This window comes from Mus pahari, chromosome 4, assembly GCF_900095145.1.
Source record: "Mus pahari chromosome 4, PAHARI_EIJ_v1.1, whole genome shotgun sequence".
Taxonomy (NCBI): domain Eukaryota; kingdom Metazoa; phylum Chordata; class Mammalia; order Rodentia; family Muridae; genus Mus; species Mus pahari.
In genome coordinates this window covers 122,435,412-122,448,748 of record NC_034593.1, presented here as the reverse complement: position 1 = coordinate 122,448,748, position 13,337 = coordinate 122,435,412, and positions in this window count along the sequence as shown.

Genomic DNA, 13,337 nt, shown 5'->3' with positions numbered 1-13,337 from the left:
ACATCTGACTTTTTCATGTGATATGTACTATTTAATGATATGAGAGGGTTTTTTTGGAAACAGAAAGAAATGAATTTAAAACAGGCTTGGAGTTGGAATCCTTTCCTAAGAACATAATCTTGAGAACCACAAATATTAATCAGGACAAGGTTTAGAATGCAATGGATGGTAGGAGGAACAATCACATGAATTTGTGAAAGGAGTGGCTTCTACTAGACAGAAAGCTGAGCTATAAATTGTCAGGACCTGAAAGAAGGGATGGGGGGACAAGATCACTGTCTGGAAAGTGTGCTGAACTAAGAAAACAGCAATAGAAGTGGTGGAGTCCATAAAGAACTGGGCAGTGATGAAATCCTAGAGGCTCAGGAGAGAAAAGTTACTTCAGGGGGTCTTTGTTTCAGAGCTCATTATTAACAGGCAAAGGGGAAACGTACACCACAGTCTGAAATGCTAATTTTCTTGTGTCACAAGCTCCAAAGAGAGTCTGATGAGTGCTTTGCACTCTGGCCTTTCACAGAGGGTATATTTGCAATGAGATAGAAAATGCTGTTCTACACACTGCTGGATGTGACTTTTGAAAAACAAGAGCTCACGGCACACATCTGTGGGGCTTGCAGGGTGCTGTGCAGGCTGTGGGAAGGGTCTGAGTGTTTTTTCTGAATGACATGACACAAGAGAATGTATAAAGAGTGAAATTATTTCTGTTTAAGTAAAAATTAAATTTGACATAGAAAGCATAAAATGTTAAGTCATTTTAAATGACTAAATCTTGGCTTAAAAAAAGATGAATTACCAACTACTTTGAAAATTTAAAATGTAAACAATACTATCAGACACCTAATTGTTTCTCTCTTTCCTAAAATTATCTTTCTCAGAATGCTTTTCCAAATATTTATATGAAACCATTAAAAACTGATAGCAAAAAAGATGTAAATTAAACGTCAGTAAAGCAAAGAAAAAGATAAGAATCTTCCACATATTTTTATGCAAGAAATACTCATACAACAGACTGACAATAATAATTCAAGAGATTACAGTCAGTCTCTATAGCAATACTGATATGAAAATGCATAAAATATCTTTCAACACAATCCAGTATAATAGAACTTAACAAGTGAGGTTTATTTAAGAAAGGTGATTCCATTAATTTTAATATAAGTGCATCTAAAGAGAGGAAATACATAATCATATATATGTATGTGTAGGTTAATAAAATCAATTTTCAAAGGCTTGTTAAGTGAAGTCTTTACTATAAAATAGTATATACTCCAAACTTAAGCGCATTATGCTTAAAATGCATGATTATATCATGTGAAAGTCAGAAATCCTAAAAAGAACAGCCTTGATCATTTGTAGTATTGTATTTTTCTATATTTAAAGTTATATTAAACAACCAATACTGATATTTCAAAAGCTCTTATCAAAAGATAGTTAATATTCCTATAGCCAGAGAAGTAGTGAGTCCCTCTTTGTGTTCTTACCCTTGTTAACAAAAGAATTTTTTTTAAAAAAAGTACTCATTAGGAAGTTTAAGAACAATTTTATCAGTTTAAGATAACAAAGAAGGCAGACTGGTAGAGGGTTATGTAGAAGAGGAAGAGAGAGCATCATGGCCTGTGGGTTAAGCAGTCACACTGAACAATTGTAGAGAGCAATTATCTACTTGAGAAAAAAAGGACAGCATCAGAGACAGAGGGAGAAAGCCCAAAGTACCACAGCAAATATGCTTAGGCTTTGACTGGAATCTGAAAGGCAAAGAAGAAGAAAAAGAACAGTTATTCTTTTCTGGTGTAGGACTCAGAAGAGCAGACGATGTAACAGAGCTGTATAGCAGCACAGATGGGGATGGGTGCTTATTCCAGAAAGGGCGAATACACTATCTTATTAAGAAGATAATTTTCCTTCAACAACCTTTAATGGCAGTTTTTGAAGGGTGGTCTCGTAATTGACAAGTCCATCTGGGTTAACTCTAAAGGAGGAAACAATGGCATATGATCTTTGAGTAGATCAGAATGCTCTGTTTCTACTGGGACCAAGTGGATTTCTTTCTTTTGACAAGGAGGAAATAACTTTTCCTTAATGGACCTGAGCAGAGTTCTGATATCTGCTCTCAGTGTCATCCAGGACTACATTCTAACTACTACTAACATCTCACTAACCTTTGCCAACAAGTCATTTAGGGGATGTCCTGAGACAGGGGAGTAGACATAACACATTTCACTGTGAAAATTCAGATCTCCAATTCTAAAGGTGTTCATCACAAGAGGCTAGTGTCTGGACTGGAGTCTCAGCTAGACCCTCATGGACAACTTCCAGGCAGAAGTTATGGAAAAGAGATGGGGCCAAAGATTCCTTTTTAAAATCCCGAGGAGAACTGAGGACATTTGTGAATCTGTTCTCTGCATTGCTGCTCTAAGCTGCCTAACCATTTTCTATTGCCTGTCCTTATCACTCTCTCACAAGTGGTGTAGTTTGCTCTTTATTTTGAAATACAACTTCTCCAGCAACAAAGATACCGTGTGGGAAATAACTTTCCCAGCAATATAGATTATATTGAATTTCTCCTATGAGCTTCTTTACAATAGTTAATAGAATTTTTGTCTTATTTAACCTTTTGATAGAAAACAGCAAGTTTGAAATGCAGGAAACAAACAAATGTTATATATCTGCAAAAACCTAAAGCTTCAAGATTCCAGGGTTCTTGTCTTACACACTTTCCTACTGCTTTAGTATAACATCACGACTGAAAGCAACTTAGGGAAGAAAGTTTTTTTTTTTAATTATTATTTTTTTATTTTTTGTTTCAGATTACAGTTAAAATTTATCATAAAGGGAATTCTGGGCAGGAACTCAAAGCAGCAATTGAGACAGGGGCCATGGAGAAACACTGCTATAGCTTGTTCTCTCTGGCTTGTTCAGTTGGATTTCTTATATTATCCAGGACCTACTGCCTAGTGATGGCACAACCCTCATTGGTCTGAGTCCGTCTCTAATACTCAATAATCAAGAAAATACCCTAGAGATTTGTCTACAAGCAATCTGATGGAGGCATCTTCTCAGTTCTTGCTTGTGTCAAGCTAACAACAACAACAACAACAACAACAACAACAACAACAACAACAGCAACAGCAACAGCAATGACAAATCAAAACAAAATAGGATAATTAGAACAGCACCACCACTAACAACTAACAACAAAGATTCCAGGACAAGAGACTCTAACTAGTGAGTGTCATGAGGAGAGTCTTGGACGGTTGAGCTCCCTGATTTTGTGTAGAGAGCCCAGGGTTGTATCTTTTCAGTGTTGTGGCATATTTAGTCATGTGGTTGCCTTCTGGTCATCAAGGCTCTTTTAAGTAATTCCTCATGCATACCTGTACTGTTAGTAGCCCTGTTCAAAACAATCTGAACATTTGTCTTTATTCTCACAGATAAGTGTGGACTTAAATGCTCATCAAGGAAATGTCTTTGCAACAGGCAGAGAGGATTATGGGAAACTACAATCAAAAAAGCAGTATTTGCCATTATCTTATTTAATCAATTTGTTTGTTTACCTATTTTATTTATTTTTTGAGACAAGATCTCATTATATAAATGAAGGAATGGTAAATAGCCAAAGGAATGAAAATTCTGAAGTTATTTTTCTTTTGTCCAGCTATTTAATTTTTTGTTTTGAATTTTTAACATACAATATTTCTCTCTTCCCTTTTGCTTCTCCAAATCTTCCCATATTTTCCTCCTTGTACTCCTTCAAATTTATGACCTCTTTTTCCATTAACTATTGTTGTATACATATGTGTATTGGTATATGCATATATATTTATAATTACAACCTTCTCAGTATATAGTTATTATATGTATATTTTCAAGGTTGACCATATTTAGTCATGTGGTTGAACACTTGATATTGGTTAACCACAGTAAACCACAGCCAATCAAGATGTAGAGTTACGGGAAATGGCTATTTTTTAAAAAAATACAGGTGTTATGGCATACACCTGTAATCTTAGTATTTATGAAGCAAAAACAAGGGTATTACCTATCAGCTTCAGTACATCTTGAACTATATACTATGAATTTTAAAAAAGTGATATTTTTTCCTCTTAAGCAACTAAAATATTGTACTTACCTTCTGACTAGAAACAGTAGGTTAATAGAATGAGGTTGGTTATTATGTACATTTGTACATTTTTTATTGTGTTTCAGAGCACAGAGTATCTATTTTCACTTTGAAGATGTGTGTATTCTATAATATTTATTTCCCATAATTCTCAGCTATCTATAATTTGTATATGTTTTGTTTCCTGAATATATCTAGACACCTGGTTTTTTCCTCATATTTTTATGTATTCATTATTATGTTCTTCATCTTAATTTTATGGGTAGAGCATTATTAGGGGCTGGACTGATGGTTTGGTGGTTAAAAGTGCTTGCTGCTGTAGTAGAAGAAATGGTTTGTGTTTCCAGCACCAATATGTTGACTCACAACAATCTGTTAACTACAGCTCTAGAGTTCCAACATGATCTTCTAGCATCCACTGCACTGCATACATACAGAGCAGCAAAAATATACCTGGAGGCAAAAATGGCATGAGATACTGCTAGTGGTATTCCAGGTTGTTTAATGATCTCTTCCTTTCAATTTCCTTAACAGAGAAGCAAAAGAGAGAGTAGGACTTAAAAATTCTAAATATTGTGATAACTTTCCAGACAAGGAGAAAGGGTTAATCTTGTAAATGATAAATATGAGCTTTGGTGACAGACAACCTTAAAATTATAGGCAGTGTCATAGTTTCCTCTCCAAGAGGAACTTCCAGAGTACATTTGTCTCTTTGCTAAAACAGGGACCTTTCCATTTCATGTTCTGCCATTCTGTGTTCAGTGATCTGGTGATCCTATGGCTATAGAGACATTTTATCCTCATTTATGAAGAAAAGGTGCCCTAAACCTGGGTTGCTCCCTATGATATAATTATATTTTCTTGTAAAGCTAACGGTCTTCCTACTGGAATTCTTTCTCGTACCAAAGTATGCCATATAGACAACCTAAATTTGACAAAAGACTAACAAAAAGATTTTAGTTTTTCTAGATATGAAGAAGAGAAAGGCATGGGAGAAAGCGTCATATAATTTTGAGCAGTTACCTTATATGTGCAGTCCAAAAAAACTGAGAGGAAATGAATATAAAAATAAGTTCATTGACTTATGATTCATTATCACAAATGACATGCATTTTTACTATTTTAAATGTACCATAAATTCTTAGTAAGTCAAATATGCCCTCACAGAGGAACTTTGTGACATTTTAAAAAGAATCATAGATAAATAAAAACTTTAAGTAGAAGCAATACAAAACATCATGAATCATGTATTAGTAAGTGATTTTGACAATTTGTTTTTCCAGTCATGATTCACTACTGAAGCTTGGAAATATTTCTATCTATTAGTATTAAGCTGAAATATTTGAGAGACAAAATTCAAAGCATATACATAGAAGGATATTATGAGATATTTCTTCTTTCTTTTTTTTTTCTGAAACAACAGGGCTCATGCAGCAGAGTAAGTCACCTAATCACCCAGATAAATGGCACAGAGTTCAGACAAGATCAAGTACTAGTTAAATAAACTTAAACCCTAATATACTACCCACACTACTACATTGCTATCAATATTAAGTGATATATGATTTAAGATTTAACTGTAAAATAATTCTGCCCTATCACAATGTCAATCAGAAGAAGGGCTTACTACTTATACTCTTCACTGGCTGAATTTTTCCTTTATAAAATGGGTTATTTGGGCTTGAGAAATGGCTCTGTGGCTGTGATCACTTGTTGTTCTAGCAGAAGACCAGGGTTCAGTTACCAGCACCTACTTGTCCACACGGTGGCTTACAACACTACATAACTCCAGGTCCAGAGGGTTGACTACTGTCTTCTGGCCTCAGGCAGTGCATGTATGTGGTGTATTTACATACATGTTGGCAAAGCACTCTCACAACATAAATATTTTAAAAATAAGATGATACATTTTCATACAATCACTGAAAGATTTCCATGGAGAATGTGTGCATTCACTTCATTGTAGTCCCTTAAAGAATGGGTTTATTAGCTAGTCTTGTGTCACAGTAAGATTATAAATTCTATAAAGGTAGATGCTGGTCATTAATTTTGTCAGTATGATTATAGACTCCTTGATATACATTTAATTTTATTATTTTTGAAGACAAAATTTATACACTAAAATAAGTGTGCTTAATTCTTTTCATAGAAGGAATTGGGTAGTGACTATAGAACATTTTTTGAGAAACTTTTTATTATTATATTTAATTATATTCCAGTTCTTTCCCTCCTGGTTCCCCTTCCCACACTTCCTTCATCCCAATCCTCCTCCTCCTGGGCTCCTAGAGGGTGTGTCCCCTACCAGGCCTCTCCCTTCCCTGGGGCTTCAAGTTTCTCCAGCATTAAACATATCTTCTTTCACCGAGGTCAGACCAGGCAGTCCTCTGCTGTACATGTATCAGGGGTCTCAGACCAGCTGGTGTATGCTGCCTAGTTGATGACTCAGTCCCTGGGAGCTCCCTAGGGTCCAGGTTAGTTGAGACTGCTAGTCTTTTTATAGGGTTGCTCTCCCCTTCCATCCTCCCTCTAATTCAACCACAGGGGTCCCTGACTTCAGTTCAATGGTTGGGTATGAGTATCTGCATCTGTCTCAGCTACTGATTTGGCCTCTCAGAGGACAGGCATGACAGGCTGCTGTCTGTAAGCACATCATAGCATCAATAACAGTGTCGGGCCTTGGTGCTTCCCCATGAGATGGAGCCCAAATTGGGCCAGTCATTGGATCTCCTTTTCTTCAGTCTCTTCTCCATTTTTTTCCCCTGCAGTTCTTTTAGATGGAACATTTCTGGGTCAGAAATTTTGACTGTTGGTTGGTAACCCCGTCCCTTCACTTGATGCCTGTCTCTCTACTGGAGGTAACTCTTCGAGTTCTTTTCCCCGATTGTTTGGCTAAGGTTCCCCCTAGATTGAGTCCTGAAAGTCTCTTACATCCCAGGTCTCTGGTAGGTTTCTAATGGGTCCCCCCACCTACTATCCCCTAAGGCTGCATATTTTCATTCATTCTGTTGGCCATCTGGGCTTCTCTCCTGTCTCTCTCCTTTTGGATCTGAGTTACCTCCCTCAGGATGATATTTTGTAGTTCCATCCATTTGTCTGCAAAACTCATGATGTCCTTGTTCTTAATAGCTGAATAGTATTCCATTGTGTAAATCAACCACATTTTCTGTATCCATTCTTCTGTTGTGACATTTAGATTGTTTCCAGCTTCTGTATATCACCAATAAGGCCACTATGAACATAGTGGAGCATGTGCCCTTGTGGCACGGTGGGGCATCTCACCCAAAAGTAGTATATTTGGGTCTTGAGTTAGAACTATTTTCAATTTTCTGAGGAACCACCAGATTGATTTCCAGAGTGGTTGTACCAGTTTGCAATCCCACCAGCCATGGAGGAGAGTGTTCTTCTTCCTCTACATCCGAGCCAGCATGTGCTGTCACTTAGGGTCATTTTGATTTGCAGTTACCTGATGACTAAGGACTTTGAACATTTCTTTAACTGTTTCTCAGCCATTCGAGCTTCTTATGTTGTGACTTCTGTTTACCTCTCTGCCCCAGTTTTTAATTGTGTTATTTAGGTTATTTTGGTAGATATCTTGACAGACAGATCAATCAATGTAATAGAATTGAAGACCCAGAAATAAACCCAAATACCTATGGACATTTGATCTTTAACAAAGAAGCCAAAAATATACAATGGACAAAAGGAAGCATCTGCAATAAATGATGCTGGTCTAACTGGTAGTCTGTATATAGAAGAATGAAAATAGATCCATATTTATCATTGTGCACAAAGCTCAAGTCCAAGTGGATCAAGTACCTCAACATAAAACCAGATGCACTGAGTCTAATAGAAGAGAAAGTGGGAAAGAGCCTTGAACTCATTGGCATAGGGGGATACTTCCTGAACAGAACTCCACTGGCTCAGGCTCTAAGATCAACAATTGACAAATGGGACTCCCTGAAACTGAAAAGCTTCTGTAAGGCAAAAACAATTAATATTGAGAATACAGTTTCACATAACTTATAGTACAAAAGAGTAGACATATGTTTAGGGCTTTATTAGAAATTGTTTGAAATTCTGTCTTAATCCAAGACAAAATTCATTTAACAGTTTTTATAAGACTCCTATATCCAATAGAAGGCTAATATTCAATATATAAATAACTCAAGAAGTTAGACTCCAGAGGACAAAATAACCCTATTAAAAATGGGGTACAGAGATAAGATTCTACCTCACACAAGTCAGAATGGCTAAGATCCAAAACTCAGGAGACAGCAGGTGCTGGCAAGGATGTGGAAGGAACACCCCTCTATTGTTAGTGGAATTGCAAGCTGGTACAACCACTCTGGAAATCAGTCTGGCAGTTCCTCAGAAAATTGAACATAGTACTTACTATCCAAGGAACCAGTGATTCCACTCCTGGGCATATACCCAGAAGATACTCCAACATGTAATAATGATACAAGCTCCACTATGTTCATAGCAGCCTTATTTATAATAGCCAGAAGCTGGAAAGAACCCAAATGTCCTTCAACAGAGGAATGGATACAGAGAGTGTGGTACATTTACACACTGGAGTACTACTCAGCTATCAAAAACAATGACTTTCTGAAATTCTTTTTTTCTTTCTCTTTTATTAATTAATTTTTTTACACTCCATATTTTTTTGTTTTTTGTTTTGTTTTTTTTCTACACATCCCATACCTCCTCCCCACCCCCTGTCTCCACTTGGATGTCCCCATCCCCCACCCCACCTGACCTCAATACTCCCTGGGGCCTCCAGTCTCTTGAGAGTTAGGCGCATCTTCTCTGAATGATCATAGACCAGGCAGCATGTGTGTTGGGGGACTCATATCAGGTAGTATATGCTGCCTGTTTGGTGGTTCAGTGTTTGAGAGATCTTAGGGGGTCCAAATTAATTGTGACTGCTTGTCCTCCTACAAGGCCACCCTTCTCCTCAACCTCTTTCAGCCTTCTCTAATTCAACAACAGGGGTCAGCTGCTTTTGTGCATAGGTTGGGTGTACATATCTGCATCTGATTCTTTCAGCTGCTTGTTGGGTCTTCTGGAGTGCCTTCATGCTAGGTCCCTTTTTGTGAGCACTCCATAGCCTCAGTAACAGTGTCAGAACTTGGAACCTCCCCTTGAGCTGGAAACCACTTTGGGTCTGTCCCTGGACCTTCTTTTCCTCAGACTCCTCTCCATTTCCATCCCTGTAATTCTTTCAGACAGGAATAATTATGGGTCAGAGTTGTTACTCTGGGAGGGCAACCCCATCCCTCACTTGATGTCCTGTTTTTCTGCTGGAAGTGGGTTCTATAAGTTCCCTCTCCCAACTGTCAGGAATTTCATCTAAGGTCCCTCCCTTTGAACCCTGAGGGTCTCTCACCTCCCAGGTCTCTGGTGCATTCTGGAGGGTCCCCCCAACCTCGTATCTCCCAAGGTTGCCTGTTTCCATTCTTTCTGCTAGCTCTCAGGGCTCCAGTCCTTTTCCCTCACCCAATGCCAGATCAGGTTTCTCTCTTCTCCTACTCCTTCCCTATTCACTTTCCCTGACAGATCCCTTTCTCCCTTCCCACCTGTGATAGCTTTCTTCTCTCTCCCAAGTGGGACTGAGGCATATTCACTTGGGCACTTCCGCTTGTTGACCTCTTTGAGTTCTGTGGACTGTATTGTGGGACCATGGGCACTAGGGGAATAAAGGGGAGTGGGAGAGAACCCGCGACTCGCCAGAGTTCTGATGCTCTGGGCAAGTGGACGCAGGAGGACTACCGCAAGCTTTCCACATGGCCCCGGGTGGGTGTCTGGCTGTGGGAAGCCACAGAATTCCAGTTCAGCAGGGGGTGGACAAGGGACATCTGTGTTGTTTCCAGCTTCTGGCTATCACAAACAAGATCACTATGAACATAGTAGAACATGTGCCCCTGTGGGATGGTGGGCCATCTTTTGGGTATATCCCCAAGAGTGGTATAGTTGAATCTTCAGGTATATTTATTTCCAATTTACTGAGGAACCTCTATATTGATATCCAGAGTTTTTGTATCAGAGATATCCACCAGCAATGGATGGGACCTCATGAAACTAGAAAGCTTCTGTAAGGCAAAGGACATAGTCAATAAGACAAATAGGCAACCTACAGATTGGGAAAAATATCTTCATTAACCCCACATCTGATAGGTGGCTAATATCCGAAATATATAAAGAACTCAAGAAGTTAATCACCAAAAGCCAAGCAGCCCAATCAAAAACTGGGGTATAGAACTAATCTATGAATTCACAACTGAGAAATCTCAAGTGACTGAGAAACACCTAAAAAAATGTTCAAAGTCCTGAGTGATCAGAGAAATGCAAATCAAAACGACCCCACCTTACACCAATCAGAATGGTTAAGGTCAAAACCTCAGGTGACAACACATGTTGGAGAGGAGGTGGAGAAAGAGGATTTCATGAAATTCTTAGGAGAATGGATGGAGCTAGAAAATATCCTGAGTGAGGTAACCCAATCGTAAAAGAACACACATGGTATACACTCACTGGTAAGTGGATATTAGTCCCAAAGCTTGGAATCCCCAAGATACAATTCACAGACCACATAAACCTCAAGAAGAAGAAGAAGAAGAAAGACCCAAGAGTGGAAACTTCAGTCTTTCTTAGAAAGGGGAACAAATTACACACGAGTGGAAATATGGAGACAAAGTGTGGAGCAGAGACTGAAGGAAAGGCCATCCAGAGACTGTCCCACCTTGGGACATATCCCAACTTGGGACATCCCATATACAGACACCAAAGCCAGACACTGTTGCTGATGCCAAGAAGTGCTTGCTGACAGCAGCTTGATATAACTGTCTCCTGAGAGGCTATGTCAAAATCTGACAAATACAGATGCAGATACTTGTAGCAAACCATTGGACTGAGCACATGGTCCCCAATGGAAGAGTTAGAGATAGGACTGAAGGAGCTGAAAGAGTTTGCAACTCCATGGGAAGAACAACAATACCAACCAACCAGAATCCCCAGAGCTCCCAGGGACTAAACCACCAACCAAAGAATACACATGGAGTGACCCATGGCTCCAGCTGCATATGTAGCAGAGGATGGCCTTGTCAGACATCAATGGGAGGAGAGGCCCTTGGTTGTATGAAGGCTAGATGCCCCAGTGTAGGGAAATGCCAGGGCAGGAAGGCAGGAGTGGGTGGGTGGGTGGGGGAGCAGAGCACCCTCATAGAAGCAGAGGGAGTGGGATGGGATAGGGGTTTCTGGGAAAGGGAATAACATTTGAAATGTAAATAAATAAAATATCCAATAAAAAGAAAAGACTCAAGTGAACAACTGAAAAAAAAACTTTTAAAAGCAAAACATTCCATCATAATATAATCCAAAGATATATTAACTTGATATGTGCTGAGGAATGATGGTGAGGAAAGAGTCCTGGTTTTCAATAATTAAACCATTTTGTTCTTTTAAGAGAAGAAAATTCTGTACGTATGATAAAAATACTGTGATTCAATGTATACAATAATCTCAGATCTGAGCTAAGCTGTTTAAATTCATCTTTAGTTAGCTTTGAGCAGCATATAATCATACTCAAGGTTTCAGAAAAATCATCTTATGCAGCACAGGTAAATTCTGACAGAAGAATTTTATATTCTTTACATGCTTGATTTTGAATTAATTTTCAATCATTTCATGTTCACAAATCTTATATGATTATCAAAATTTCCGTAAACTGTCACCTACATAAACTCTCACTGCCTTAAGTTCCCTTTGGTCATGGTATGTTATCACAGAAATGGAAAACTAACCAATACAAACAAATAACACATAACTAATATGTTGCTATTTTACTGCTTTTTTAAATGTTATTTTTACACTACTGTTGGTTTAATCGTGGATTCTTGGAATTCTGATTGTCTGACATCAAAAGAAGCTGTTTGATTGGGAACCTCTGAACCTCATATTATGAAATAGCTTTCTACAAATTTTAATTTAGGTAAATTGTTTCAGCCTCTAAGAGGAATGAACAATCTTGATTTTGATTGTTTTGTAAAAAATTTTTAATGCTAAAACCCCCAAACTGGGAAAAGAATGGTCTTATGATGTTAAATTTTTAACACATTATATTCTAGGAGATACGGACGGAATTAAAACATCTTGACATTTTTAAACTTTATTAAATTTACTACCAGTCAGAACATCCTTTAGAACAGAACATTTTCACTGAGTCTATGGTGAACTATTTTGGTTTGGCATTTAGGACTCAATAACTTTGGAAGGACATTGGTCCACAGAAGTGGATTGATTCTTTCGTATTCTGTGTTCAGACATATAGTGGATTAAAAGAAGAAACTCCAAAAAAAGAACTCTTTGGTGCTTTTTGAAATAAATGTCCCTTCCTTATTAAACATATTTCTGAAACAATGACTTCCCTGAGATTACTTTTTAACCTAGAAAGATAGCAGATACTGATGTAATTAATTAAAAGTCATTTAGTGGCATTGTGGGGACTCTCTTAGTATCCATTAAGCCTTAGGTAACATTCAAGCATACTTCCTAAGATAATTAGTCACTTGGCTCCATATGCTCTCTTTGTAATTAGCTTAGCAAAATTATGATTTCCATGGCAAGAATTCAAACTGATGGAAACAGGGTTAGGACAAGACAACCTATGTGAGCACATGATGAGGAGCCTGCTCTTCATCTCCTCTGAGCAAGCCTTTCGAATTTTGAACAGGTCACTGTTCCCTGAGCAGCACATCCTTGGGATTTCAGTTTTCCCTACAGGCAGTCCAATTTGTTGTTGTTGTTGTTGTTGTTGTTGTTGTTAAAAATGAGTAATAACATCACATAAACCAAGCTTTATAGAGAAACAGATGATGTCAAAACTGAAACACACAAATCAAAAATCTAAAATAGATGTTTTGTTATTTTTTCATTTTTTCCTTTCCTGTGTTGTGTCTATTCCTGCTTTTCATTGACCTTCACAGGGTCACTGCTGAGTGCCCCTTGATATTCACCTGTCCAAATGTATTGTGGCTCTGACCCTGGCCTCAGTGGAGGTCCATGCTGACTCAGGAAGTCCTGAGAACCTGCTGTCTCTTTTCTCTGCCTTTTTACTACCTTGACTATACTTGATATTTTCATCACTCTATATTATTGCTTATGAAAGAACTCAGGGCTGGTGAGATGGCTCACTGGGTAAGAGCACCCGACTGCTCTT